This window comes from Pleurodeles waltl, chromosome 12, assembly GCF_031143425.1.
Source record: "Pleurodeles waltl isolate 20211129_DDA chromosome 12, aPleWal1.hap1.20221129, whole genome shotgun sequence".
Lineage (NCBI taxonomy): Eukaryota > Metazoa > Chordata > Amphibia > Caudata > Salamandridae > Pleurodeles > Pleurodeles waltl.
Genome location: NC_090451.1, coordinates 175,342,452 through 175,369,875, shown reverse-complemented (window position 1 = coordinate 175,369,875; position 27,424 = coordinate 175,342,452).

Below are 27,424 nucleotides of genomic sequence, written 5' to 3'. Positions count from 1 at the left end.
ACCTGTAGATTTTGGCCTCTAGCTCAGCCGGCACCTAGGGAAACCTACTAAACCTGTGCATTTCTGAAAACTAGAGACCTAGGGGAATCCAAGGAGGGGTGACTTGTGTGGCTCGGACCAGGTTCTGTTACCCAGAATCCTTTGCAAACCTCAAAATTTGGCTAAAAAAACACATGTTCCTCACATTTCTGTGGCAGAAAGTTCTGGAATCTGAGAGGAGCCACAAATTTCCTTCCACCCAGCGTTCCCCCACGTCTCCTGATAAAAATGATACCTCACTTGCGTGGGTAGGCCTAGCGCCGGCGACAGGAAACACCCCAAAGCGCAACGTGGACACATCCTAAATTTTGGAAAAAAACAGAGGTGTTTTTTGCGAAGTGCCTACCTGTAGATTTTGGCCTCTAGCTCAGCCGGCACCTAGGGAAACCTACCAAACCTGTGCATTTCTGAAAACTAGAGACCTAGGGGAATCCAAGGAGGGGTGACTTGCGGGGCTCGGACCAGGTTCTGTTACCCAGAATCCTTTGCAAACCTCAAAATTTGGCTAAAAAAACACATGTCCCTCACATTTCTGTGGCAGAAAGTTCTGGAATCTGAGAGGAGCTACAAATTTCCTTCCACCCAGCGTTCCCCCAAGTCTCCCGATAAAAATGATACCTAACTTGTGTGGGTAGGCCTAGCGCCGGCGACAGGAAACACCCCAAAGCGCAACGTGGACACATCCTAAATTTTGGAAAAAAACAGAGGTGTTTTTTGCGAAGTGCCTACCTGTAGATTTTGGCCTCTAGCTCAGCCGGCACCTCACATTTCTGTGGCAGAAAGTTCTGGAATCTGAGAGGAGCCACAAATTTCCTTCTACCCAGCGTTCCCCCAAGTCTCCCGATAAAAATGATACCTCACTTGTGTGGGTAGGACTAGCGCCCACGAAAGGAAAGGGCCCAAAACACAACGTGGACACATCACATTTTTTTATAAAAAGCAGTGCCTACCTGTGGATTTTGGCCTGTAGCTCAGCCGACACCTGAGGAAACCTAGCAAACCAGTGCATTTTTGAAAACTAGAAACCCAGGGGAATCCAAGATGGGGTGACTTGCGGGGCTCTGACCAGGTTATGTTACCCAGAATCCTTTGCAAACATCAAAATTTGGCCCAAAAAACACTTTTTCCTCTCATTTCGGTGACAGAAAGTTCTGGAATCTGAGAGGAGCCACAAATTTCCTTCCACCCAGCGTTCCCCTAAGTCTCTCGATAAAAATGGTACATCACTTCTGTGGGTAGGCCTAGCGCCCACAAAAGGAAATGGCCCAAAACACAACGTGGACACAACATATTTTTTCACAGAAAACAGAGGTGTTTTTTGCAAGGTGCCTACCTGTGGTGTTTGGCCTGTAGCTCAGCCGGCCCCAGGGGGGGGGGGGCAGAAATGCCCTAAAATAAATTTGCCCCCCCAACACCCACCCTCCCCCGCCGGGAGCGACCCTTGCCTACGGGGTCGCTCCCCCTGCGTGACATTGGCACCAAAAAACAAATCCCCGGTGCCTAGTGGTTTCTGCCCCCTTGGGGGCAGGTTGACCTAAACTCAGCCAATCTGCCCCCAAGGGGGGCAGAAATGGCCTAAATACAATTTGTCCCCCAGGGGAGCGACTTTTGCCTGATGGGTCGCTCCCCATCTCTAAAAAAAAAAAAACAAAGAAAAAAAAAAAGAAAAAAAAGAAAAATTCCCCTGGCGCCTAGAGGTTTCTGCCCCCCCCCCCGGGGGCAGATCGGCTAATAATAGGCCGATCTGCCCCCCGGGAGGGCAGAAATGGCCTAAAATAAATTTGCCCCCCCAAAACCCCCCCCCCCCGGGAGCGACCCTTGCCTACGGGGTCGCTCCCCCTGCGTGACATTGGCGCCAAAAAACAAATCCCCGGTGCCTAGTGGTTTCTGTCCCCTTGGGGGCAGATTGACCTAAAATTGACAAATCTGCCCCCAGGGGGGCAGAAATGGTCTAAATACAATTTGCCCCCCCAGGGGAGCGACCCTTGCCTGATGGGTCGCTCCCCATCTCTAAAAAAAGAAACAACAAAAAAAAAAAACACAAAAAAAAAATTGCCCTGATGCCTAGAGTGTTCTGCCCCCCCCCCCCCCCGGGGGCAGTTCGGCCTAATAATAGGCCGATCTGTCCTCCGGGGGGGCAGAAATGGCCTAAAATAAATTTGCGCCCCCAACCCCCACCCCCCCCCGGGAGCGACCCTTGCCTACGGGGTCGCTCCCCCTGCGTGACATTGGCGCCAAAAAACAAATCCCCGGTGCCTAGTGGTTTCTGCCCCCTTGGGGGCAGATTGACCTAAAATTGGCCAATCTGCCCCCAGGGGGGCAGAAATGGTCTAAATACAATTTGCCCCCCCAGGGGAGCGACCCTTGCCTGATGGGTCGCTCCCCATCTCTAAAAAAAGAAACAACAAAAAAAAAAAACACACAAAAAATTTTGCCCTGGTGCCTAGAGTGTTCTGCCCCCCCCCCCCCGGGGGCAGTTCGGCCTAATAATAGGCCGATCTGTCCCCCGGGGGGGCAGAAATGGCCTAAAATAAATTTGCCCCCCCAACCCCCACCCCCACCGGGAGCGACCCTTGCCTACGGGGTCGCTCCCCCTGCGTGACATTGGCGCCAAAAAACAAATCCCCGGTGCCTAGTGGTTTCTGCCCCCTTGGGGGCAGATTGACCTAAAATTGGCCAATCTGCCCCCAGGGGGGCAGAAATGGTCTAAATACAATTTGCCCCCCCAGGGGAGCGACCCTTGCCTGATGGGTCGCTCCCCATCTCTAAAAAAAGAAACAACAAAAAAAAAAAACACAAAAAAAAAATTGCCCTGGCGCCTAGAGTGTTCTGCCCCCCCCCGGGGGCAGTTCGGCCTAATAATAGGCCGATCTGTCCCCCGGGGGGCAGAAATGGCCTAAAATAAATTCCCCTCCCCCCCAGGGAGTGACCCTTGCCTAAGTGGTCGCTCCCTTTGCGTGAAATTCACGCAAAGAAAAAACTCCCTGGTGTCTAGTGGTTTCTACCCCCCTTCTGGGCAGATTGGCCTCATCAAAATAGGCCAATCTGCCCCCAAGGGGGGCAGAAATGGGCAAAATATAATTTTCCCCCAAGGGGAGCGACCCTTGCCTAAGGGGTCGCTCCCCACCAAAAAAAAAAAAAATGAAACAAAAAAAAAAAAAATGGTCCCTGGTGCCTACAGGTTTCTGCCCCCCCTGGGAGCAGATCGGCCTAATAGTAGGCCGATCTGCCCCCAGGGGGGCAGAAAAGGCCTTCCCGAAAATATGCCCCCCTGGGAGCGACCCTTGCCCAAGGGGTCGCTCCCTTTTGTCAATAACAATAAAAAAAAAAAAAAATCCCTGGTGTCTAGTGGTTTCTACCCCCCTTGGGGGCAGATTGGCCTCATCAAAATAGGCCAATCTGCCCCCAAGGGGGGCAGAAATGGCCAAAATATAATTTTCCCCCAAGGGGAACGACCCTTGCCTAAGGGGTCGCTCCCCACCTCAATAAAAAAAAAATGAAACAAAAAAAAAAAAAAAAAAAAATTGTCCCTGGTGCCTAGAGGTTTCTGGGGGGGCAGAAAAGGCCTTTTCAAAAAAATGCCCCCCCTGGGAGCGACCCTTGCCCAAGGGGTCGCTCCCTTTTGTCAATTTCTAAGAAAAAAAAATCCCTGGTGTCTAGTGGGGTTTCAAAAACCGGATTGCAAGCAATCCGGCTTTTGAAACCCTCGGAGGGACTTCAAAGGGAAGGAAATTCTTTTCCTTCCCTTTGAAGCCCCTCCGGGCCTCCCAAGTGATTGAAAAAGAAATGCATTTCTTTTTCAATCGCGCTGGAAGCAGAGCTTCCGGCGCGACGAGGGAGGCCCCTGTGACACATCAGCGCGCGCGCGCTGACGTCACAGGGGGGGGTGGAAGGGGAAGGTCTTCCCCTTCCATCCCCGACTTGGGGGGGGAAGGGGGGTGCACGGGGGGCGCGCTAGCGCACCCCCAAGTTCCCCTGTGCCATGGACGAGATGATCTCGTCCAAGGCACAGGGGAACTGTAGCCTTGGACGAGATCATCTCGTCCAAGGCACAGAAGAGGTTAATACTAGGTGCCTTCTTGTATGAAAACAACAGCTTAGAGCCAACTAAGGGTCCTAAATCTGAATCCCTACTAATAATCTTCCAGTGTTTGCACAAGATATTTTTGATAAGAGTGCTTTCTTTAGTATATTGCATTATCATCCTAACTGTTTCCTTTGAATTCTTGTCTTTATTACGAAACAGAAATTCCTCTCGATTTTTGGACTGAATCCCATTTAAGTTTTTCTTGAGGATGTTCTCATTGTATCCTCAAGTCCTAAATCTTTCGTAAGTTTCATGACATTTTAATAATAAATCTTTTTCATTGGAACAGTTTCTTCTCATTCTAATGAATTCACCCAAAGGAATACTGTTAATCAAAGATTTAGGATGAAAGCTTTTCCCATGTAATATGCCATTGCATGCAGATCTTAAAACTCTATTTGATTTAATTCACCACTTACAGGATGAAGACTGTACTGAAATGGAAGTCTTACAACAATTAAATGTCAACACTAAACGTCATAGGTCATCTCGAAAAATATTGGGGTTAGAGAAGAGGCGTTTTTCAGTTCTAACAAGGGTTTTTCTTTTAGCTTGAGACAGTGTCTATTTCTGAGTTAGTGACTAGAACTTGTCAGGGAATGTGGGGTCACTGCAAGTGTTGTAGGATGATTGTGGTACACTAAGTTTTGACTCTGAATTGAGATGGCAGCCATAATGGTGTGTTGATATATTATCAGCCATCTATATGGGGGCAAGCCCATGATGGCATTTGTGCACCTATGTGAAAATCTTAAACTTCAGTCTGGCATTCACCAGAAACTAGTGAAGGGTTTGCCTCAGGTATCAGACTTTGTGTAATTTGTGTGGTCCCAAAACTAGCAAGACAGATATTCTGTATCCATTGGAGATGCTATATTTGGAATTTGGCAAAACGTCCAACAAGGCATTTTCATGCTGATGTCGGAGGTAACAAGCATTCCACAAGAATTGAGTGCGAATCTCGTGGAAGAAGTTAGAAGTCTTTTTTAAATTGGCAACATGTAAATTAGTAGTGCTTTTACACTGTAGAAATATAAGACACCAGCCTCATATCAGTGTCCCAGGTAATACCAAGATATTTCACTGTTCCTGTTAATTAAAAAAAAAAAAAAAAAAAAAACTTTAGCAGTGTGGGAAGGTGAAGGCAGAAGGTGAGGGAGAATCACAAGTGTGTAGGTCACAATACCATCACTTCAATCTTCTCTGCATTTATTTCAAAATCATTCAATTCCAACCATTGTGTGCCCTTTGGGACCAGAGAATTAAAACTTATCCAAGGAATCGATCAGCTTTTACAGCTCAAGATATATTTGAGGTTCTTCCATGTATGAGTGGAATTAAATACTTCATCATTGATTGTCCCAAAGACTAGTCTGAGGTAAATATTGTATAGTTTGGGGGGTGTCTGCTCCTAGATAGCACTTCATATAACCTTTTGGAATGATTAAAAATATGTAAGTAATCTTTCACACTGGACTCAGAGGTCCAAAAAGGAGGGAAATCATTAGAATAAAGAGTCTTAATTTCCAGACTCCATCTCTAGTCTCTTCAACAGGAATGAGGTCCTACATAACTAACAATATGTTGGGATGGGGATAGGTCCCCTGCATGGCTCTGAAGAGCATGCTCTTCTCTTTCAAAATCCTCATAGCAAGCTGTAATGTATTTGGCCCTTAGTGCACCACAGTCATGATAATTGTATGTTCTGAGCTAAGGCCATTCCGTGATCTGGAATGAGCCCAAAGTGGGCTTGTTTGGTCAGGAGGGCACAGCTTGTGAATCTCCTTTTTCTCAGGAGAGTGATTACTGTCATCTGCCTGGGCTATAGAGGACTGACAGTTGTGGAAATAAAGCTATCATAGTCCAGAACAAATCTTTCCCCTGGTTGCCTGCCTGAGAGGGCAGCCTACTGGCTTCCCATATTTGTTAATTATTCTTTTAGTACTCTATAATTGGGTCATGTTGTAGTTGGTACCTCACCTGCATGTCAAGGATGCCTGTAGCAAGTTAGTAAGAGAATGTGATGACAGCCACACTGGGTTCCATTTTGTATCAGGCATATTCTACATAGTACTTAAGAAGAAGGCTCAGGTATAGACCCCGGCCACAATATGTATTTCAGGGATTCTCACCACAACCTTCTAGGAATATCTTTCAATAGCTCAGGCAGTGAAGTGTTGCTGAAAAGAAAGAGGACAGATGGACCCTTTCAAGCTAGAGATTTCCACCTTCCTCTCACTGACCCATTATTTCCTGGTTGAGGCTATCCATCAGAGATTAACAAGTAGTTAAATAAGGCAGCTTCCTTTGCCTTTGTGTTCTTGTTTTGTGTTGCTTGTGAGAGTGGGCCCCTAACCACCCACTCCATGCTGCCTTCCTGCCCACACTTGTTACAAAGAGCTCGGCTTGACAAGTCTTATTAGAATTCACAAAAATGGAGTACTGTCCAGAACCAGTCACAGAACTGCTGGAATGTCTGCAACTTGGGTAGAAAGACATTTCCAGTCTGTGTGCCAAGATTTCCTGAACAAAACCTGAGGTTACACATCATTGGTACTGAGAGATTCCTTTGAGCTCCAGGGTTGGTGTATTGACCCCTAATTCCTCTTGCCAGGTTTGGACTCTGTCGCCTGGGAAAACTCAGTGAACTAGCCAAGAGGTGAAGGAGGGGTAAGATGTCAGCATCCTACTACAAGGGATACTGCTGACTATCTTCTCAGGCACTGGAGGTGTCCTTACATGAAGAAGACGGTACTCAGATGGAGCAGAGAATGTGAGGCGATCAAGTGGAGCACAGTGAAACCAACACCACAGCAAGGGTTGCAACCTTCATGGAGAGACTGCAATCAAGGTCTAAAGGTCTGGACATGTCCCTCTGGTAGAATCAGCATTGACACCTGTGGCTCAGTGTGTCCCAGAATTCATCCCTGAAGAGAATTCTGAACTGCAAGGCGATGTAACAACAGTGATGTAGTCAGATCTTGAAGAAAACTCCAAGTGCCAAAGACAGGCCCAATGATGAATAAGGATTGTCACAGCTGTGAGCTGGTGTGGTTAGCTGCTTGTTTGGGAAGAGAAGACGACCCAAGTAGCAGGATCCCTGTGGCCACCAGGTCAGCACCATCTGTGCACATCCAATGTACCTGCACTAATGCTGCCTTGACTTACCTCAGGATACAGATGGCATTAATGTGGGGTGTGAACTCCATCACTTGGGCCAGGGTTGTGAACGAATCATCCTTGCTGGTAGGAAGTGCTGGGCATACACTACTGGAGCAGGTCTGGTGACAGTGAAGTACACAAGGGATGCTTGTTGAAGGAATTCACAGACTCTAACACCCAGATTGAGAATGGTATTGTGATACTGCTTTCCAGGAAAAAAAATAAGTGCCCTAGAGTGGGATCTGATCAAATTTTTGTTGTGACTACAAGTTACTAGAGCAAGGGACATTATCCCTTCAGGGCACTGTAGGATTTCCCTGCATAGGCCAAGCACCTATATGACACCCTAGAACACTGTCCTGTATATATTGAAGTAAGACTCCCAATAGTAGGTGAATAAATGCCCTCTTTTGGGTTCTGTACAAGGAATTATTTCTATGTGATAATATTAAAGTATTTGTCAGGTTAAAAATAAAACAGTGGCTGGAAAATGAGTTACTTGCACCTGACATATGTTGAGGGCTGTGTCTTTAACCTCACCACCACCACCACGCTGAGTAAACCTTGGACTGCTCGATTTAGGTTCTCTGAGAGTGTAGTGCTAAAGGAGTTTACTTGATGTCCAGTTTTGAGTTACGGTTTAGACTCTAGACACCAGTAGTAAACAGCTTTGATTAATATAATATAAGCCCAGTAACTACGAACTGCTCCTGGATTCCTCAAAGTGTTGCCACATAAGGCACTGTAACTAGGTCAGGAGATAGTTGCTGCTCATCCCATACTTCTATCAAGGGTGTCTCATTGTCAGGCGTAGGATGAAATCGTGATAGGTTATATAGACCTGCTTGCGCAGTTCTTGTAAGAATCTTTGGAATCAAAAGATCCTGCATGACGCTAAATCCCAGACCACAGAAACATTTAAGATCATCATTAAATTCGCAGTTCATGTAATCTTGCAAATTTAGTGAAAACCAATACAGCAACCAGATGATCACTCTCCTTCTATGCTTGACTTCAATGGCCCATATTCTGAAACCTTGGTTTGTGATAAACTCTTCAGTGATGTTCAGCAATGATACTAATTGGCTGCCTAGAAACTAAAGACAGAGGTTGATCTATCCCCAAGAAATGCTATATTTTACAGCACAATGTTTTGAAAATACCTGTTAAAAGTCATATGTTTTACAGGCAGTTCTAATGGAAAATGATTGTACTATTTCAGGGACATGACAATTATATATCCATAGCAGCAATTCATGTGGATACTTTTTGAAAGTGCCCTGCACCCTTCGGACTGCCTTTAGGACTGAATGGACTAAGGACTGTGAGACCATTTATTCCTTAAAGCCACCTCTGCTCCGCCTGCCACAAATGTTCTGCATCTCCTGTATAGACAGCCTGTAACTCATGACCAGAGCCGCTAAGAAGGGGCATTGTCCTAAATGGTCAGTCCTCACTCACGTCCACCCTAAATATCTTTAAACATGTTTTTATTAATATGTTTTGCGCTCATGTTAACAGAGCACAGCTTCCTTCACTCCAGTAACGCAGTTTCTACACTGACCAAAACAAAAATATTTTCCCATGTACTGCTGATCTATCATGCTCTTCCAAATTCAAAGGAATTCCAACACTGAGAGATCAGGCCTTGTGGGCACTTAATTAGCCTATGATCATCTGTCATAGTGTTACAATGTGAGATGACTGAGTTGCTCAGTTAAATTTGCTTTCAAACTCCCATCAAGAAGATATGTAACCATTCATGAATCGTAGGACATTTGAATTATAGTGAATGCTAAGAGTCAATCTGCCTCTAAAGACAAACACAGTTGTGGGGCAAAATACATTTAGCATGTACATAACACTTGATCATAGCCAAAGCATTAAATAATTGCTAATCTAGTTATGTACATAAAGTTTGATGGTGGGACAGGGGAAGGGAGGGTAATCCATAAGCATATAAATGAGGAACAGAGGAGTAAGCAGAATGAGCTATTTTTTCAGGTTTAGCATGCAACCGCTTTGGCCTGTTGTAATCTATCTGTGGGCTTTTAACCACGCCCACCACACGCCCATCACTATCACTAATTAATTTGGCTTCCTTTCAAAAATCCTTTGTTTTCATTGGTAAATCCTTTACATTTCCCCCTTCTTGGGGCATTTTTGTTACCGCCTTGGCCATCGAACCTGTTATATGGATAATTGCACGTTTGCTTTTTAGCAAACTTCTTTTTCTTTTTTTGTCTCTCCTACGCACCTATGCCCATGGCGGCTGTGGTGCTTTGAATCGGCTTGCTTATGTCAAGTGTTTTACTTTTCATTTTCAATATATGTGATAAGAAAGGTCCAGTTAGGAATTTACAACACTAATAGCTGTAACTCAAGCAAATGCGAGACCCATTGCATTGCAAATGCTTGTTTTTATTGTAATTGCTTTATCAATCAGTGCTAGACATGTGACATCTCCACAAATCCTTCATCAACAGAACAGCTGGTTGGCATGTTTTTGTTTTTGTTTTTATTTTTTGTTTGGGACATGGTCACATAACAATCTACTTAGTTGGACAAAATAATGGTGTCAAGAAATTGGCATGTCAGAGGTGGCAAAATATACTGGGAACAAACATAACAATTCAAAGCCAGATAAATTTATATTTCACTAAATGATACACAGATTGAAAAAGATATTCTGAATTATATTAACATATAAAAGCGTAAGAATGATTGATGAAGTCAATGGATTAGGGTATAATTTGCTAACACTTGTAAACTTCATTTGAGAATATCTCTGTTTGTGTGCTTTAGCAACCTGAAGTCAGACCTCTAGATCTTTCCAATGCTTGGTTTCACTCTATTCTGCTACTCGTGCTTCTTAGATTTTCAATACAGGTGCATAACTACACCCCTAAGTGCAAACAAAAAAGAAAACTAGAGCTCTCGGCATTGTTTCACTTTTATCCTTGTGCTAAAGAGTTTGACGAGGCACTAAAATGTGACAAATAGACACCGCACGGCACGCTAGTGCATACAGAACTGGAGGAGGCTCTCAAATGTAAATCGCCTAACTGGGGATAGGACAAATACCGGAGGCCATCCAAGGGAGAAAAGCAAATGCATGCATATCCATAACAAAGATGATTGTTGAAATGCAGCTTTTGATTCTACAGGAGGTTGCTCTAACTCAAAAAGAAAGAAGAGCTGCTTGCAGGCCAAAAACCTGGAACAGATCACAAAGCATATTGACTCCTCATTATTATATTTTTGTAGGAGGTGCACAGCACATCTTAAATATCGACCCTAGGTTACTGTTGGCTCTTAATATCAATGTCAAATTATCGTAGCTATGAAAATATGGAAGAAGAAACTATCAGGGGTAAGCATATATTTTACTACAATAATATTGAAGTTTAAAATATTTATTATTAAAGTTAAACGGAATTTAATATTATTTTTTACGTTATTTAGTTGGATTTGGTTGCTGAAGTTAAATTGTTATTAACGATATATAACTATCATAGGGATGTATTTTTGGTTGTTGTGTTCCGTTGGGTACTGAGTAGGTAGTGTTTTATAATAAATTATTTATTTGTGCACGTTTTTACCGTTCTAATGATTATTTATGTTACTGAATGATTTTTAATGACTGCATTAATTTGAAATTATTGTTTCATTCAGGGCACTATGATTTTTACTGGGGATAGAATAAGTATATTGTTTTAAATAACAAATAATATACAATTATTATTAAAATTTAATAAATTTTTTTTAAAGTGTGTTATTTTAAAAATATTTGGAAATTAACAATATTTGTAGGTTTGGATTTCGAATCTTTTGGTCATTTTCGTTCTTTATCATTTACATTTTTAGAATGATACTTTTAGGGGTTCCAATTGCTTCGATATCTTGGGGCTATCTAAATCAATTATGAACATTTTGTTGCCTAATACATTAGGCATAGGTGAGGCAGTTTTTGCCATTGTAACAGGTCATTTTAATATTAATTTAGGTTCTGTAGATGACATATTAGACATAGGTTAGACACAGGTGAGGCAGTTTCTGCAATTGTAACAGGTGATTTTTATATTAATTTAGGTTCTGCAGATGATAATCTTGTTCCTGGGGGGATCATTTGATCAGGTAAGTTCTTTTCAAGCTCTTTCTAAGCTGGGGGAAGCACTACCGGAGTTTTTAGCCTAAGCTAATATGCTTAATGTCAGTTATATGTTTTATTTCTTCTGACTGTATTCCCACTGTCGAATCTAGGGATCATCAAAGTGTAATTGATGAAGGGCCTGATTTAGATCTTGGCAGCTGGAATACTCTGTCTCAAACCTGACGCTTATCCAGTCCACTGTAATATGATCTCAATAGGATATTATGAGATCATAATACGGTCGATGGGATATCCGTCACATTTGTGATAGAGTATTTCCCTCCGTCGAGATCTAAATCATGCCCTATATCTTTGTTGTGGCTCATTTGAGGGACTGTATAATGCTTTGTGCTGTTTTGATCAATCATTTCAGTGAACATAATCCCCACCAACATTTGAATATTTGCAGCCCTCTGCCTCAACAAGAACATAACTTTGCTCCACAAGGGCTTGGCCATCGAGCACAACAAAAGATGGAAACAGGACTTGAGAGATCAGGATAGTCTGTTATTAAATGTATTCCAGGAGAGGCAATTTGATACTAAACAATGTCTTTTGATTGACAACAAGCATATTTGTTTTGGGGATTCGTTTTCAACCATTTGCTTATATATCAAAATGGCATTGTGTGTACCAGGCATGGGAGTTTCTTTATTTGGAACTAGTAAGTATGGTTTAATAGCTCTTGTTTAAAGCATCTCACAATTTACACTTGGCTCTTAGAGAGATCCCCCAAATATAGCAAAAAAGTAGCCAGCTGTAGGAAGCAATGAAAAGCAGCAACTGGGGTTAGACATGCACTATCAAAGAAAAAGCTTAGAATGATTTAGGTATTGCCAGTAAGTGTAATGATCAACATTGCTTATGGAATGTAGTTAACATCCCCTATTTTAATCATGTCAAAACTATTAGGCTCGATTATTCGTGCAAATAGATGGGCCTTGCTCACTTTAGCATTTATGGTTCGAGTTTGACCCTTGATGAGACTATAATTGTGGGAAATAGTCGAAATAATTCTTTTGATGAACAGGAGGTCATTAAAGCCATGAATGATAGTCCCTCTGCTGATGTTCCAGACCCGGTTGAACCCCTGATAGATCTCTACAACACCAATACATTTCTCTGGGGTCAACTTGTTATAAATGTTTTGAATTCAGCCACTAATTCATTTTTTCCATATAACTGTCCTGAGTAATTTATTATTGACATTTTTCAAAAGGGTGATGGGGGACCGGACATGCTAGTGCCCCATTTCATTGAGGTTTGTGTCACAATGGCGAGATTACTCTTTTGGCCCAAAAGAGAAGAATGTTTAGCAGCATCCTAATTTACACTTGTTAATCAACAGATATGCAGTGGCAAAAGGGTTTCTTTCTACTTCTCATTTATGGACCTAAACATAGCCTTTAGGTACATTAATATGTCTAAGCTTTGGCCCATTGTGACATCCATGAGTATAGATGGCAACATTATTTTCTTTTTGCAGCATCTTCATTTGGAATTATTTGCTAAAGTAGGCTATTGGGCTAATGAAGAGTGCTCAGACAGGTTTAAATTAGTTAGAGGGTCTTGTCAAGGCTGTATTCTTGCCCCATTGCTATATTTACTGTACACAAATGGGCTGCATAATTTGTAATAAGTATATTTTGCTCTTACTTTGTGCAGATGATGCTGTACTCTTATCTATAACTTCTGTTACTCAACAGAGGTGTAAATGGTTACGCTAGCTATATGGAGATATTAGATATAAAAATACTTCTTCAAAGTTTCCTATAATGAGGTTGGGATCTAGGGAATCTAAGCCCAGAGATTGCATCACCAATAAAAATAAGATGAATAACATTAGGCCTTTAGATATCTTACGGCCTTATCACAACTTTGGCGGTCGGAATGCCCCCCTCAGCCATATTACGATGTTTCCATCTGGCTGACTGGTGGAAATATCATATTATGACATTGGCCTCGGCTCCCGGGGCCAATGCCATGGCACAACAGCACCCTCAGAATGTGCACTGTCTTCAGTGTACACAGTGTGCATTCTGAAGGTGCTGCCAGGGGAGCCCTGCACTGCACACAACATGGTCGTGGGTAGTGCAGGTGTGTCCCTGTGGCCCCCAATACTGGCTTTCTACAAAGCATCCTGCCATAAAAAGTCTGGCTGAAAGAGAGCTCGTGATCAGCACAGCAGCTCTGCACTCTGCATTGCCTTTTCTGATAATGATTCTGACTGCAGCCACCCCACCGGGATCCATGATCCTGGTGGTAGTCCCCATATAGTCTGACCGCCAGGGTCGTAATCTGGTTGTCAGACCGCCAGAAGTGCAGCTGTCCTCGGACCATCAAACTCAAAATGAGGCCCTTAGTCTTGTTTTTATTAGTGCAAGCATTTGGTCCCATTTGTTGAAAATTAGGAAAACTCAGTTTTTACAAAACCAAGAACCATTTTATAATTTTGTCAACAAACAGGACAATAACCTGATGAATTGCCTCACTGTACAACAGTAAGTATGTTTCCAAAGCAAGTTATGATGTAAGAATCTGGGCTTATGACGATGTCAAAGGCTTTCAGGGATCTGAAAATAGTTTTTGCAAGAAGCTCCTGGTAATAGCTCATCACACATCACCTTCGACAATGAATTAGGGCTTAAATAGCTGGCAGATCATCTGTGCTCCACTCCCTTATTACTTGGTTTGTGCAATCCGGCCACAGAATTAAAAAGAGACATCATCAGGGATTGTTTGAAGTTAAGTTGATTCTTTACAATTCCTTGGTTCAAATGTGATAGAAAGTAGTACGATGAGTTAGGGAGTCCGAAAATGTTTACAAATCCCTGGATCTTTTGGCCTAAAGATACACCTCAGATAAAAAAGGAACTGGAGTTAAGTTTCTCCCTGTACAGAGAAGGTGTAGAACTCACCAAATCTGCTACCAGGTGCCATTTTTTATTAAAGACGGACCTCGACCTGGAACCTTACACGTCATTTGTCTCGACTCCCTATGATCGTTGTTTATTGAGCAGACTAAGGCCCTCATTACAACCCTGGTGGTTGGTGTTAAAGCGGTGTTAATACCGCCAAGAGGCCGGCGGCAAAAAAAGGGATTTTGTCCCTGGCGGTAACCGCCATCAAAGACCGCCACTTTAACACACTGACTGCCAGGGTGGTAACGGCTGCTGGGCTGGAGACTTGGGTCTCCAGCCCGGTGGCCGTCACAATCCCACCCTCGGGATTACAACCCGGCCTACTGCCATGGTTTTCGTGCCAAACGTACGGCCACGAAAACCATGGCGGTAGGCACTATCAGTAACAGTGAATCCCTTCCCTGACACTGATAAGGGTCTCCCCCACCCCCCTCCCCAGAGTCTCCTCCTGCCATCCCCCTCCCTCTCCTGCCCCCGTACATATACACACCCGCACGTGCACCCATATACACACATGCACACACGCATACCCACCACCACTCACGCATGCACACATACATACCCACACACCGCAACACACACCACCATACCTTGTCATACACATGCATTCACAACCCACAACACTCACAATCATTCATTCATGCATGCATTCAACGCGACTCACACCTGCATGCATGCATTCCATAACATAGACACACACACCCCGCATACACACAATACCCCCCACCCCCAATCCGATCAGAGAACCCGACTTAACTGCTTGCAGAGGGTCCTCCGGTTGGAGACGGTCCGCGGCACTGCTGTCAGCAGCAGCGTCCGCCAGCAAAACACAACCAGGCCGCATCATTGGTCATGATACGGTCGGCGGTATTTTGCTGGTGTGGCGGTGCTGCTGTCAGCAGCGTCGCCTTACTGCCTTTCGCAGCCATGACCATTGGCAGTTTTCCGCCAGCATTCTGGCGGTATACCATCGGCGGTCATGATAGTAGCCAACGGCAGCGGTATGTTGGCTGGTAGCCACAGCAACGTTATGTTGGCGACCGTCACGGTGGCGGTAGGCGGTAGTTACCGCCAATGTTGTAATGAGGGCCTAAGTTTGGTTTCTATTAATTTTCTTTTGTCTTTTCCTATGCACTGGGTGAAATTTGACACTTCTGATCCCTTTACTTGTGAATGTTCATCTAAACGTTTATCCAGTTGTTCTTTTTTTACAAATATTAAATGTTTTTGCATTAAATGTTTAGCTCACTCACTTAGATCAAGTGGACTTAAGAATTGTAGACCAACATTTTTATATTTAGAGGAAGTTGGCAATCCCTTAGTATGGGGAGCACATCATTCAATGTATCTGACAGTCATTTATCATTTTAAGATTATGGCCCTCATTACAACCCTGGTGGTCGGCGAGAATGCGGTGGTAATACCGTCAACATGCCGGCGGTAAAAAAAATGGCATTATGACCACGCAGAAACCACCAACATAGACAGCCACTTTAACACTCCGACCGCCAATCCGCCAACAGCCAGGCAGAAGACAATGTACCACCCACAGCATTACAACAGGCCTATCCGCCAGCTTTTCTGGGGCGGTACCAACGCCATCAAAAGCATGGCGGAAACAGTACACTGAAGTGAAACAACACACCTCTCGACACTCAAGGAAGAACCACGACGCCATGGAGCCCGAGCTGCACATTTTTCCAATGCTGGTGTACCTCCTCATACACCAGGAACACGAACGCCGGCGAAGACGACCACGGTGAGTACTGCACCTTGCACACAAGGGAGGGGGGAGGAAAATGAGAGTGACACACACACGCAACATGCAACACCCCCACCCCCACCCTCACCCTCAACACCATACACACAAACAGATGCAACAACATTACATATACACCCTGCAACCCTCAGGAATAACGCAAGGTCAAAAGGAATGGATTAAAATGAGTGTAATAGTACAATTTAAGATTAATACGTACTTAAATCAATAAACAGTATGTATGTACAATATATGCAAAAGGAGGGACAATGCCTACTCCAAAATGTCCGTGGCCCACGGGCCATAACACATAGGCCAAGGGCACAGTTGACTCCTGCCTCAATACAGAGAGAACACTGCAAGGGCATCAGGTCAAAAAAACACATGCATCTCAGGGGGATGGGTAATGGGGGGACACCTCAGCCGGAAGATGGTACAACGCCACTGGCCTGGAGGGGACAACATGGCCACTGCTTGGTCCTGGGGAGTGTAAGGTCACAGTCTCTCAAGTGGGTAGTTTGCCCACTGCTTGGTCCTGGGGAGTTCAAGGGCACAGTCTCTTAAGTGGGTGGTTTGCCCACTGCATGGTCCTGGGGAGTGCAAAGCCACAGTCTCTCTAGTGGGTGGTTTGCCCACTGTTTGGTCCTGGGGAGTGCATGGCCAGAGTCTCACTGTGGATGGCTTCTCCACTGGTTCTGGAGGGGTTCTTGTGCCCAGTGTGCTTCATCCTGCCAAGGAGGGGGTGAGTGGATGCCTTCTTCCACTGGTTCTGGTGGGGGATTTGTGCCCAGTGTGCTTCATCCTGGATGGTGCAAGGTCACAGTCTCTCACCTGGGTGTCACACCTACTGGTGTTGCAGGGGCCATGACGCACTGCAGCCCATGTAGTCATGACTACACACTGCTCGCCGGTGGTGACGGCTGCTCAGTGGATGGCAGTTGCGCTGCAGGTGACAGTGCTGTCAGTAGTGGGGGGGAGGCTACAACCCTTCCCCTGCAGCCTCGGACGGCTGCCCACTGGGGCTACTGCTGCTGGCGGTGGTGCAGGTGGTAGTGCTGTCAGTGGTGGTGGGAGGCTCCAGCCCTTCCCCTGCAGCCTCAGACAGCTGCCCACTGGGGCTGCTGCTGGCAGTGGTGCTGCTGGCAGCGGGGCAGGAGGTGAGGCTGGCGGCGGGGCAGGTGGCCGTGCTGGCCACAGTGCAGGTTGAGGTACTGGCAGTGGTGGGGGGAGGCTCCAGCCCTTCCCCTGCAGCCTCAGACGGCTGCCCACTGAGGCTGATGCTGCTGGCAGTGGTGCTGCTGGCAGCGGGGCAGGTGGCGGTGCTGATGGCGGGGCAGGCGGTGGGGCAGGTAGCGGTGCTGGCCATGGTGCAGGTGGCGGTGCTGTCATTGGTGGGGGGGAGGCTCCAGCCCTTCCCCTGCAGCCTTGGATGGCTGCCCACTAGGGCTGCTGCTGCTAGCAGTGGTGCTGCTGGTGGCGGTGCAGGTGGCGGTGCTGTCAGTGGCGGTGTGAGGCTCCAGCCCTTCCCCTGCAGCCTCAGATGGCTGCCTACTGGGGCTGCTGCTGCTGGCAGTGGTGCTGCTGGCAGTGCTGTCAGTGGTGGGGGGGAGGGTCCAGCCCTTCCCCTGGAGCTTCAGAAGGCTGCCCACTGACGCTGCTGCCTACTGGCAGTGGTGCTGCTGGCGGCAGGGCAGGTGGTGGTGCTGGCCACAGTGCAGGTGGTGGTGCTGTCAGTGGTGGGGGGAGGCTGTAGCCCTTCCCCTGCAACCTCGGACGGCTGCCCATTGGGGCTCCTGCTGCTGGCAATGGAGCTGCTAGCGGCGGGTCAGGTGGCGATGCTGGCGGCGGGGCAGGTGGAGGTGCTGCCCACGGTGCAGGTGGTGGTGCTGGCAGTGGTGGGGAGAGGCTCCAGCCCCTCCCCTGCAGCCTTGGATGGCTGCAGTGCCATGGCTGGGGTTGTGTGCCCCTTCCTGCCCTTGGCAAATGGTGATGCCTCCTTGCTTCTGCCAGCTGGTGTTCATTTCCTGCCCTTGCTGGCTGGTGGTGCCACCTTCCCCTTGCTGGCTGGTGGTGCATTCTTCCCTTTGCTTGCTGGTGTCCCCTTCTTGTCCTTGCTAGGGGCGGACCCTTCTTGGCCTTGGTAGGTGGTGCTGGCACACTGGCTGTGCTGACGGGTGCCTCCTTGGAGCCTCTCACACCTGCAGTAGCTGCAGAAACCGCAGTGGCCGTGGACTTGGTGGCTGAGGTGCTGGGCTGGGTCTGGCCACCCTGGCCTGAAGTGAAGGACGGGGGTGAGGGGTAGGGAATAGGCCAATGTTGGCAAGGAAAATCTTCTTAGGGACACTGGGGTGGGAAGAGGGTGAAGTTTTGGGAGTGGAGGAAGAAGGAGTGGTGTAGGAGGTGTCTGTCTGCTGTGTTTGGGTGCCGGTGCATGGGTTGGATGCTGCTGTGAGGTGGATGCTTGTTGGGTATCTGAGTGCTTGAGTTTGTGTACTTTAGGAGGAGGGGTCACAGACACAGTGGGAGAGGACACAGGGGACGTGTTCATGGATGTTGGGGTGGTGACTGCCAGTGAGGGGTGTGTAGTGATACGCGTGCTGGTGATGGAGGTAGTGGATGAAGATGTAGTGCAGGCAGGTGTGAGTGGAGACGCTACTGGGAGGGAGGTGGATGACGAGGAGGAGGGGGACACAGTGGAGGTAGTGGATGTTGGTGTGTCTGCATCTGGATGGTGTTTGTGTGAGTGTCTGTGGGATGAAGTGTGGTGCTTGTGTTTGCCTGAGCCACTTCTGTGTGTTGATTTGGGTGCATGCAGGTCTGAAGGTGTGCATGGGATAGGCTGGGGTTGAGGAGATTGGGACTGGGTAAAGGAAGTTGGAGGGGGTAGGCTAGAGACAGGGACAATGGCTGCCATCAGTGAGTTAGCCAGAGCCTGGAATGCTCTCTGTTGGGCCGCCATGCCAGAGTGAATTTCCTCCTGGTATGCATTTCTTTGTTACAAATGCCCTGCTATACCCTGGATGGCATTCAGTATGGTTGACTACCCAACAGAGAGGGATCTCAGGAGGTCAATAGCCTCCTCACTGAGGGCAGCAGGGCTAACTGGGGCAGGACCTGAGGTGCCTGGGGCGAAGGAGATGCCCACCCTCCTGGGTGAGCGGGCATGGGAAACATGCTGAGGGGATGCTGGAAGGGCGGTGTTGGTACGGGGGTGGCGGCTGTACCAGTAGTTGGGGTGGGCACAGATGTGTCCATCACGGAGCTTCCATCGGAGGAGGAGCCGCTTTCGGTACTGTCCCCTCCTGTCTCCGTCGTGGTGCTCCCCTCGCCCTCCGTCCCACTGGTGCCCTCATCATCGGTGGATTCGGCCTCCAGGCCCATGTGGGATGCAGCTCCCTCCGTCACCGGTGCCTCTGATCTCCGCCAGATGATACTGAGGCACACAAGGACTGGATGACAAAACAAAAAGGGGGGGAAGAGACAGAGGATACACTTGGTCAATGCCAGCAACAACACTCCCGTTGGCGTACACAACTCACAGAGAACAGCCCTATGCACTAGACCATGCACTACCGGTTACAATGCTAGTCACCAGGCCATGGGGTACAATGCCTAACACCATTAGCTGCACACCTGAAACCCACAGGACCCTTCCCAGTAGCAGATGCCCACTAACATAATTGGGGTTGGAGTGCATCTGAGTTGCCCATCATGGGACCTACTCTGCCATGTTCGCCCTGGCCTAGGGGCACCCACAGCCCACATCCCCCACCCAGGTAATACCTTAACGCGTGCAAAGTCATGATTCTGAATCTGTACTCACCTCTTGTGGCTGCTGTGATGCCTTCAAGCACCCATCCAACTCCGGATAGGCGGCTGCCAGGATGTGGAACATCAGGGGGGTCAGGGTATGACGGGCACCCCTTCCTTTTTGGGAGGCCAGCCCCAGCTGGGCCTCCGCCATCTTCCTTGCCCAGCGGTGCAGGTCCTCCCACCGTTTGCGGCAGTGGGTGCTCTGCCTGTCAAAGCCCCCCCAGGGTCCGCACCTCCTTGGCGATGGCACGCCAAATACCCTTTTTCTGATGGGCACTGACTTGCAAAAAAAGATACATAGAAAAAGGTATTAGTCATACCGTCCGGACTGTTATACTCATGGCCCACCATATCCCTCCCATCCCCTTACGCACATACATTGGCCACCATACATGCAGCATCCTGCCCAGGACCCCTCAGCCTTCCCCACACGAGGCTCTTACACACAGCACTCCATACATTCATGCCCCACTCATCATGCTCACAGTGTACTCACCTGTTTGTCTGGAGGACCATAAAGTAAAGGGTTCTGGGGTAGGACCCCATCCACCAGTCTCTCCAACTCCTCCAAAGTGAAGGCAGGGGCCCTTTCCCCAGACTCTCGAGCCATTGTCGCTTCCAGACACAGGTCACAGCAGCACTTGCAGTGTAGGTCCTCTCCTGTTGAAGGCCAGGTAGCAAGTGAGTGAACAGATAGAAAATGGCAGTCACGTCCATGGCGGTGCGTGCTGATACCACTGGCATACATCGCCATTGGCTCCTGGAACCCATAGGCCCCAATGATAACCAATCTTCGACCGCCGACCGCAACGGCACACAACGCCAGCAGAATTACCTCATTTCCACCTGTCCCTCCTATCAGGTCAGGCAGCCACCATTTCAAGGGGGCACAGGCCATGCCACCTGTGTCACAGCAGACATAGGCACATCAACTGACTTAAAAGTTCACTTACTGTTTCTGTAAAACAAAAGTTGCATATTAATCTGAGTATATGTTTGAATATGACCTTCTGCTCACCGTTTTTCACCCTAGAGTTCAACCACTGAGGATGAATAGGAGATGGAGACATCCCCCCATGTAGAGACCCCTGGTGGACCTGGCGACAATGGAGGACAGGCACATTATCCTAACCTACAGACTTGATAGGGCCACAATCCAAGAACTGTGTGCCGAATGGAGCCAGACCTGATTTCAGCTATCCGCCACCCCACAGGTATCGTGCCTCTAGTGCAGGTCCTGTCAGTGCTCCATTTCCTGGCAAGTGGTTCCTTCCAAGAGACAGTGGCCCTGACATCAGGGATGTCACAGCCTATGTTCTCAAACGTGCTGGTCAGAGTATTGACTGCCCTGATGAAACACATGCACAGCTACATCGTTTTCCCCCAGGTGGAGGATTTGGCCACAGTGAAGGCTGACTTCTATGCAATGGCACATATCCCCAACATCATTGGTGCCATTGATGGTACACATATTGCCTTTTCCCCCCCCCCTCCCCGGGGAAATGAACAGGTGTTCAGAAATCAAAAAAGCTTTCACTTTCTAAATGTCTACATGTTGTGTTTGGCGGACCAGTACATCTCCCATGTCAATGCAAAGTATCCTGGCTCTGTGCATGATGCCTTTATCTTGAGGAATAGCAACATCCCATATGTGATGTCTCAACTCCAGAGGCACCGGGTGTGGCTAATAGGTGAGCCCATGGTCCCCACCCAGTTGATGTAGGTAGATGGGTGTGGTGTTGGCCCTAAGGGTGAGTGCGTGGCTAACAGGTATCCCTCAATATTTACAGGTGACTCTGGTTACCCAACTTCTCAAGGCTACTGACCCCAGAGGGGAATGCCAGGACAAGGGCAGAGGAACGTTACAATGAGGCACATGGGCGAACAAGGAGGATCATTGAGCGCACCTTTGGCTTCCTGAAGGCCAGATTCCGGCGCCTCCATCTGACAGGTGGATCCCTGTACTACTTACCCAAGAAGGTGTGCCAGATCATCGTTGCATGTTGCACAACCTGGCCTTGAGACGCCAGGTGCCTTTTCTGCAGAAGGATGAGCCTGGGATGGTCGTGTGGCAGAGGTGGAGCCTGTGGACAGTAACGAAGAGGAGGCAGAGGAAGAGGATGTGGACAACAGAACTACAATAATTCAACAGTACTTCCAGTGACACACAGGTAAGACACTGTAACTTCACCTTTCATTGCAGTTTTGTGTTGGACATTGAACATAGCAGCTTGATTTCCCTATTTCTGTGGCCACTTACTGTACCCTTTGGCATCTCTATTTTCAGAAATCTGTGCCCCACTCTGGCTCCTGGTGTGTTTACTGCTGCTCACTACAGGTCATACTATGTTGCAAAAACTGGTTGTAATTCTGTGGGCAGTCTTTCGCTGGTGTGGTGGTTCGCAGTCAATGCTGCCGGATATCCTACAGCTGGCGGTGTGGATATTCGGTGGCAGTCATTATACGGTGGTCGGAAGACCACCAGCACTGGCAGTCTTCCGGCGGCCGTGGCTGCGGTGGTCTTGATAAAAGACCGACGGAGTCATAATGAGGGCCTAAGATCTCCATCAACACCACTGCTAATATTACCAATACCAGCATCAAAGTGTGCTAATAAACAGATACATCATTTCTTCATGCCTGTTTGCTTACATATCCACAAGAAACACAGAATCATTGACTTTGCCAATACTTCTTTAGACTGATAGTTTTAACACTTGAAGTTAGTGGATCCTGGCCCTGTCCTTTTCCTGTGAAGCACCTCTGTGTGCATGCTGGAATTTGCCCAGGCATTTTCTCTCCCAGAGTCAGCACAATGGCATCATTTCATGGCTACAGGGGCAACCTGCTGCCACCTAATGGAGATATCCGGGAACGAAACTACTAATCTACTTATATCTTTGCACTGGCTCGTTTGTAGGAGCAATATATCTCAAGGGGACTTCTTTGTGCTGAAGTAAACGTACATCGGACTTCTAAAAATAAAACGTGATTCTTAGTATGCTTGAATTGAATTGCCGCTGACTATTTCTTAAGACTGCATTACAGTCCATCGGTTTGTTCTTGCTCACTGTACTCACTGCGTTCAAATCCGTGTTGTTCCTTCTGCAATATGTACAGTCCAGTCTGGACTACCAGCTACGTCCTCTGACTCTTCAAAATAACAGTAGAAACCAGAGCACAGATGACAACACCAGCTGTAATAAGAGTATTCAAGCAACACGGTCGTCCGACCACAGCATTATGAAACCAGACATTACAGATTCAAACTAGTACTTAAAATTAAAATCAACTTAAGTGAGACTTGGAGTCAAACCTTCGCCTTAGTACATTACGGTTGAATTATTTAAATCGCTCCTGCGGGTCATGCTTTCAGAATTTCCAGTCATATTAAAATGGTCATCAAAAATAACGTTGTATGCTTGCAAGTCCTTTTTGTGAGAATATTTTATATAGCAGAACAACATTTATATGTCCCCACTTGGGATTTCAAAAGAAAGCAATCCTGCTGTGTTTTGATAATACTCTCAAAGGAACTGATGATATTGAGAACTGTAGTGAGGCAGTTTTTCAAAATGTGAGCATTCTGAATTAGTGATTACACAAAATGTTATGTCACATGTAAATTGAATAAAAAACGCCAACTGGTATTTCTGTGATATCAAAACGAGGACTAGCTGTTCGAAATGTTCTCTCTCTTAGACTGTTGTGCACAGTTTCCCTTCAAAATCCTACTCTTTCCACAGGGCCTCGATGAAGAAAGCAATTAAGGCTTTTGCAAATGCTGTTAATGGGTGTCCTGAATTCAAACCTAGAATTGGTCATAGTCTTAATCAACGTTATTGGATTATAAAATATTCAAACCTAAAATTGCACAACAACATTACAGCAATTATAATTTTAAAAGGTATTGATTGATGATGACACCTACCTCAAGCCTGACAAGCCGTGCAAAGTTTCTAAGAGGTTTCATGTTAATGGCACCCACATGTTTTCAGCATTGAGATTTCTAGAAATCATTATTAGGCGAGATAGTCCAACTTGGGACAATAGAAGCAGAGATAACACCTAGAATGCACTAAGTTGTTAAATAAAAAAAATAACCACAGGAGTGGAAACTTGGTATCCCACTGACATTACATGATCTGGTGATATTAGCTTGCTCTGTGACTGACAGTGTAATACAGTTCTGTGCTTGTGATGTAAATCTGATTCCTTTTCATCCTTACAAATTGTATTTTATCACCTGCACTATAAATTACTGTACAGTGTTGTAAAGCACACTCATCTTATGCTTAGGATCTTGATGTACTATCATGAAAACTCAGATAAATGAATAAGGGCGTGCAGTGGTCCAAGAGACCTGATGCATGGTTTATCTTAGCTAAAATAAACAGGCCTGGCCCAAAAGCAGGCCAAACAGAACATGAAAATTGGATGAATGTGCCTTTGAGAGCTTCTGAGAGCATTGTGGGTTCTCTTCTACTGCTCTAATATGCAGCCATTGTTGACCCTCCTTCCTCGTGCAGTACCTTTACTTATGTTCACTTGATTGGCAGTTATCACAGGACTGCCTACTGCTATTTTAATTGCAAGGCCTTACAAGCCACCTTTCCTTCCCTCAATAGAGTCTCTTCTCTTCATTTGGATCGATTGCAGGACCAGCTTTCATATCCAATAATTCACTGCTGTTCATTGAAGTAACATCATTAGTATGCTGTTAACCATGTGCATGGGACTCTTGAGTGGGACTCGTTTTTTCTAAAGAATACACACTGTGAAAGTGGTCGAGTTGGCTCTTGGGACAAACTGGGTCATTGGAAACTGTGAAATAATTCAAAGAAACTCTGGCTTATTTACAAGCCTTGTAAATAAGCCCCTCAGTGTCAAGTGAGTTCAACAAGGGGGTTATCCACCCTACAGACTGTCACCAATAAGAATTTTTTGTGCATAAGATTTAAATTGCCCTGAGGAAGTTCTGTATGTCGGAACAAAACACATTGGTTGTCTTTGTAAAATTGAGAAGGTTTATGGCTTTTAATAAGGGGGGGGAGAATTATGACTCCTTTCCAATAATACAGATGTGCAGAGACTGAAAGCTTTAGAAATGAATGAACTGAACAGCCTCTTACATTCAGAGAGATTATAAACTACACATTTAGCCCCTCATTATGACTTTGGTCAAATCACGGGTACTGCCAGATTTCCGCCAAACTTTGGGCAGAAATCCGGCAGTAGTAATGCTGGCAGGCGGAGGCACTCTGGCAGTTTCACCACCGGCCCGCCCCGCCAGTGGGACACCGCCTGACATATTATGGTCCATAATATGGCCTGGAGGTGTCCTGCTGGCAGGGTTCTGCCGGCGGTAGAAGCAGCCCATCCCATTCCCTGCCGAACATCCTTCTCCCCAGAACAGGTAAGGTGATCGTCCGACTGGGGAGGGAGGTGGGAGGGTAGGGGGTGTTGTGTGCGCGTGCAGGAGTGTGTGGTGTCTGCATGTGTGCATGAATGTGTGTATGCGTGGTTGTATGCGTGTCTGAATATTGAAGTGAGTGCGTGTATGGATGTCAGTGTGAGAATGAGTGTTTGAATGGGTGTGAGTAGGCATGCATGAATGCGTGTATGGATGTTGTTGTGAATGCGGACATGGATGCCGGTGAGTGGATGCGTGCATGTAAGTGTAGGTGAATGGGTGTATGTGTGGTGCATGTGGGTGTCTCTGCATGTATGTGGGGAGGGGGTAAAGGGTGCTGTGTCAGGAGGGGGTGGGGGGCGCTGTGGCTGGAGGGGGGGACTACCATTAACAGGGAAGGAATTCCCTGTCACTGGTAGCCCTTCCGCCATGGTTTTCGTGGTGGTGCTACTGCCACGGAAACCATGTCGGAAGGCCGGCTGATAATACCGCTGGTGGTCCTCTGTGGACTGCCAGGTCAGATGTGAACATCTCTGGGCGGCGGATCAGACCGCCATGGTGGTATGAGTGGAGATGTGGCAGGTTGGTAGAGGCTAACCCACGACAGTCATAATGTGGCGGTCTGGATCGCCACATTTACCCTGGTGGTCAAAAGACCACCAGGGTCAAAATGACCCCCTTAGTGTTATTCGGATTGCTGCCTCTCAATATTTGTAATGATGTTGAATGTCTTGTGCTGTGAACAATTAGCATTTTAGATAAATTAGAAGTGCGGTGTACTATTACAGCTCTACAAAGCATACTAAAGATAGTTGCTGGAAGTAAGCTTACACCCCATTACTTGACAAACTTTGAAAAGCAGTCATTTAGTGGATTCACTCTCAGTAGCGGCTCGCGGGCCGTGGAAGGGAAGGGGCAGGGTCGCACGGGGGAGGGGGGGTGGAGGGAGGGAATAAACATTTAATTTTTTTTTTTTAAATCCCTTACCTCCTCTACCCCTCCTCTGTCCCTCGATGCTCCTCGCTGCAGGCACAGGCGCCCAGCCTGCCCAGTGCCAATCCTGATGCTGCTTAGAGCAGCATTAGTATTGGCTGGGAGCACCCAGCCAGGGTGCCCCCAGGCAGACTGGGAGCCTGTGCAGGCTCTCTCTAGTCCAGCAACACAGTTGCTGGGCTGGAGAGATCCAACAGCGCATGTGTTTTTGGCCGGCCCAAGACCGTCAGCCAAAGACAAATGCGCTGTGAAGAGGGAGTGCCGTGCACTTCCCCTCAGTGCACGTCACCTCGTGGCCCCACCCCTTTCAAAGAAAACAATAATAAACATAGTTTATTATCATTTTCTTTAAAAAGGTTTTGCAGCCGCCACTGCTGCTAGCGGGGGGCGGAGGGGCGCTCCTCCGCCTAAACAGAGGAGCTGCCACTGTTCACTCTTACATTCATTAATTGACAAGCACTGCCGAGCTTTCTTATCCACACTATCATTTGGCAATCATTCGATCCCCCCCCCCTTTCCTTCCTTAAAGAGCAACATTTGCTGGTCTGTTCAGTCCCCTCATTTAAATAACCAACACGGTACTGTTTACACCTTTTATGGCAGCTATAATTTGTATGATTTCCGTTCCCAGGTCTTAAAGCATCCCATAAGATGTCATAGTCTCTAGTGCCTTAAAGTCACCGAAGGAGTGTATTAAAGTCATTGATTAGAGAATGTCAAAGTGCATGAGCTCATGTTAATTGTCCAGTAAGAGTATACAAAACATTTCCTGTTTAACGAAATGCTCTATCACTCCATTACGAATTTTAAAAATACTACATTAATGCATTGGATAACCGTACACGTTTGCATCCGCAAAAAACTGGTGCTGTTAACTCCATACTTTTTAAAGTGAGATTTACAATGGAAACAGTTTTGATGTGGTGTTTTGAATTCAAAGCTGAAAATAGAGCTCAGACCACCAATATCTGTTTTTTTATTGTCCCTCTGACCCTCATTCAAATGTTCTAGTGTATATCAAGCCATTGCAAAAATAACATGTTGCTTTCTCCTTTTTCATGTCTTTTCCTAAGAGGTTGCACCC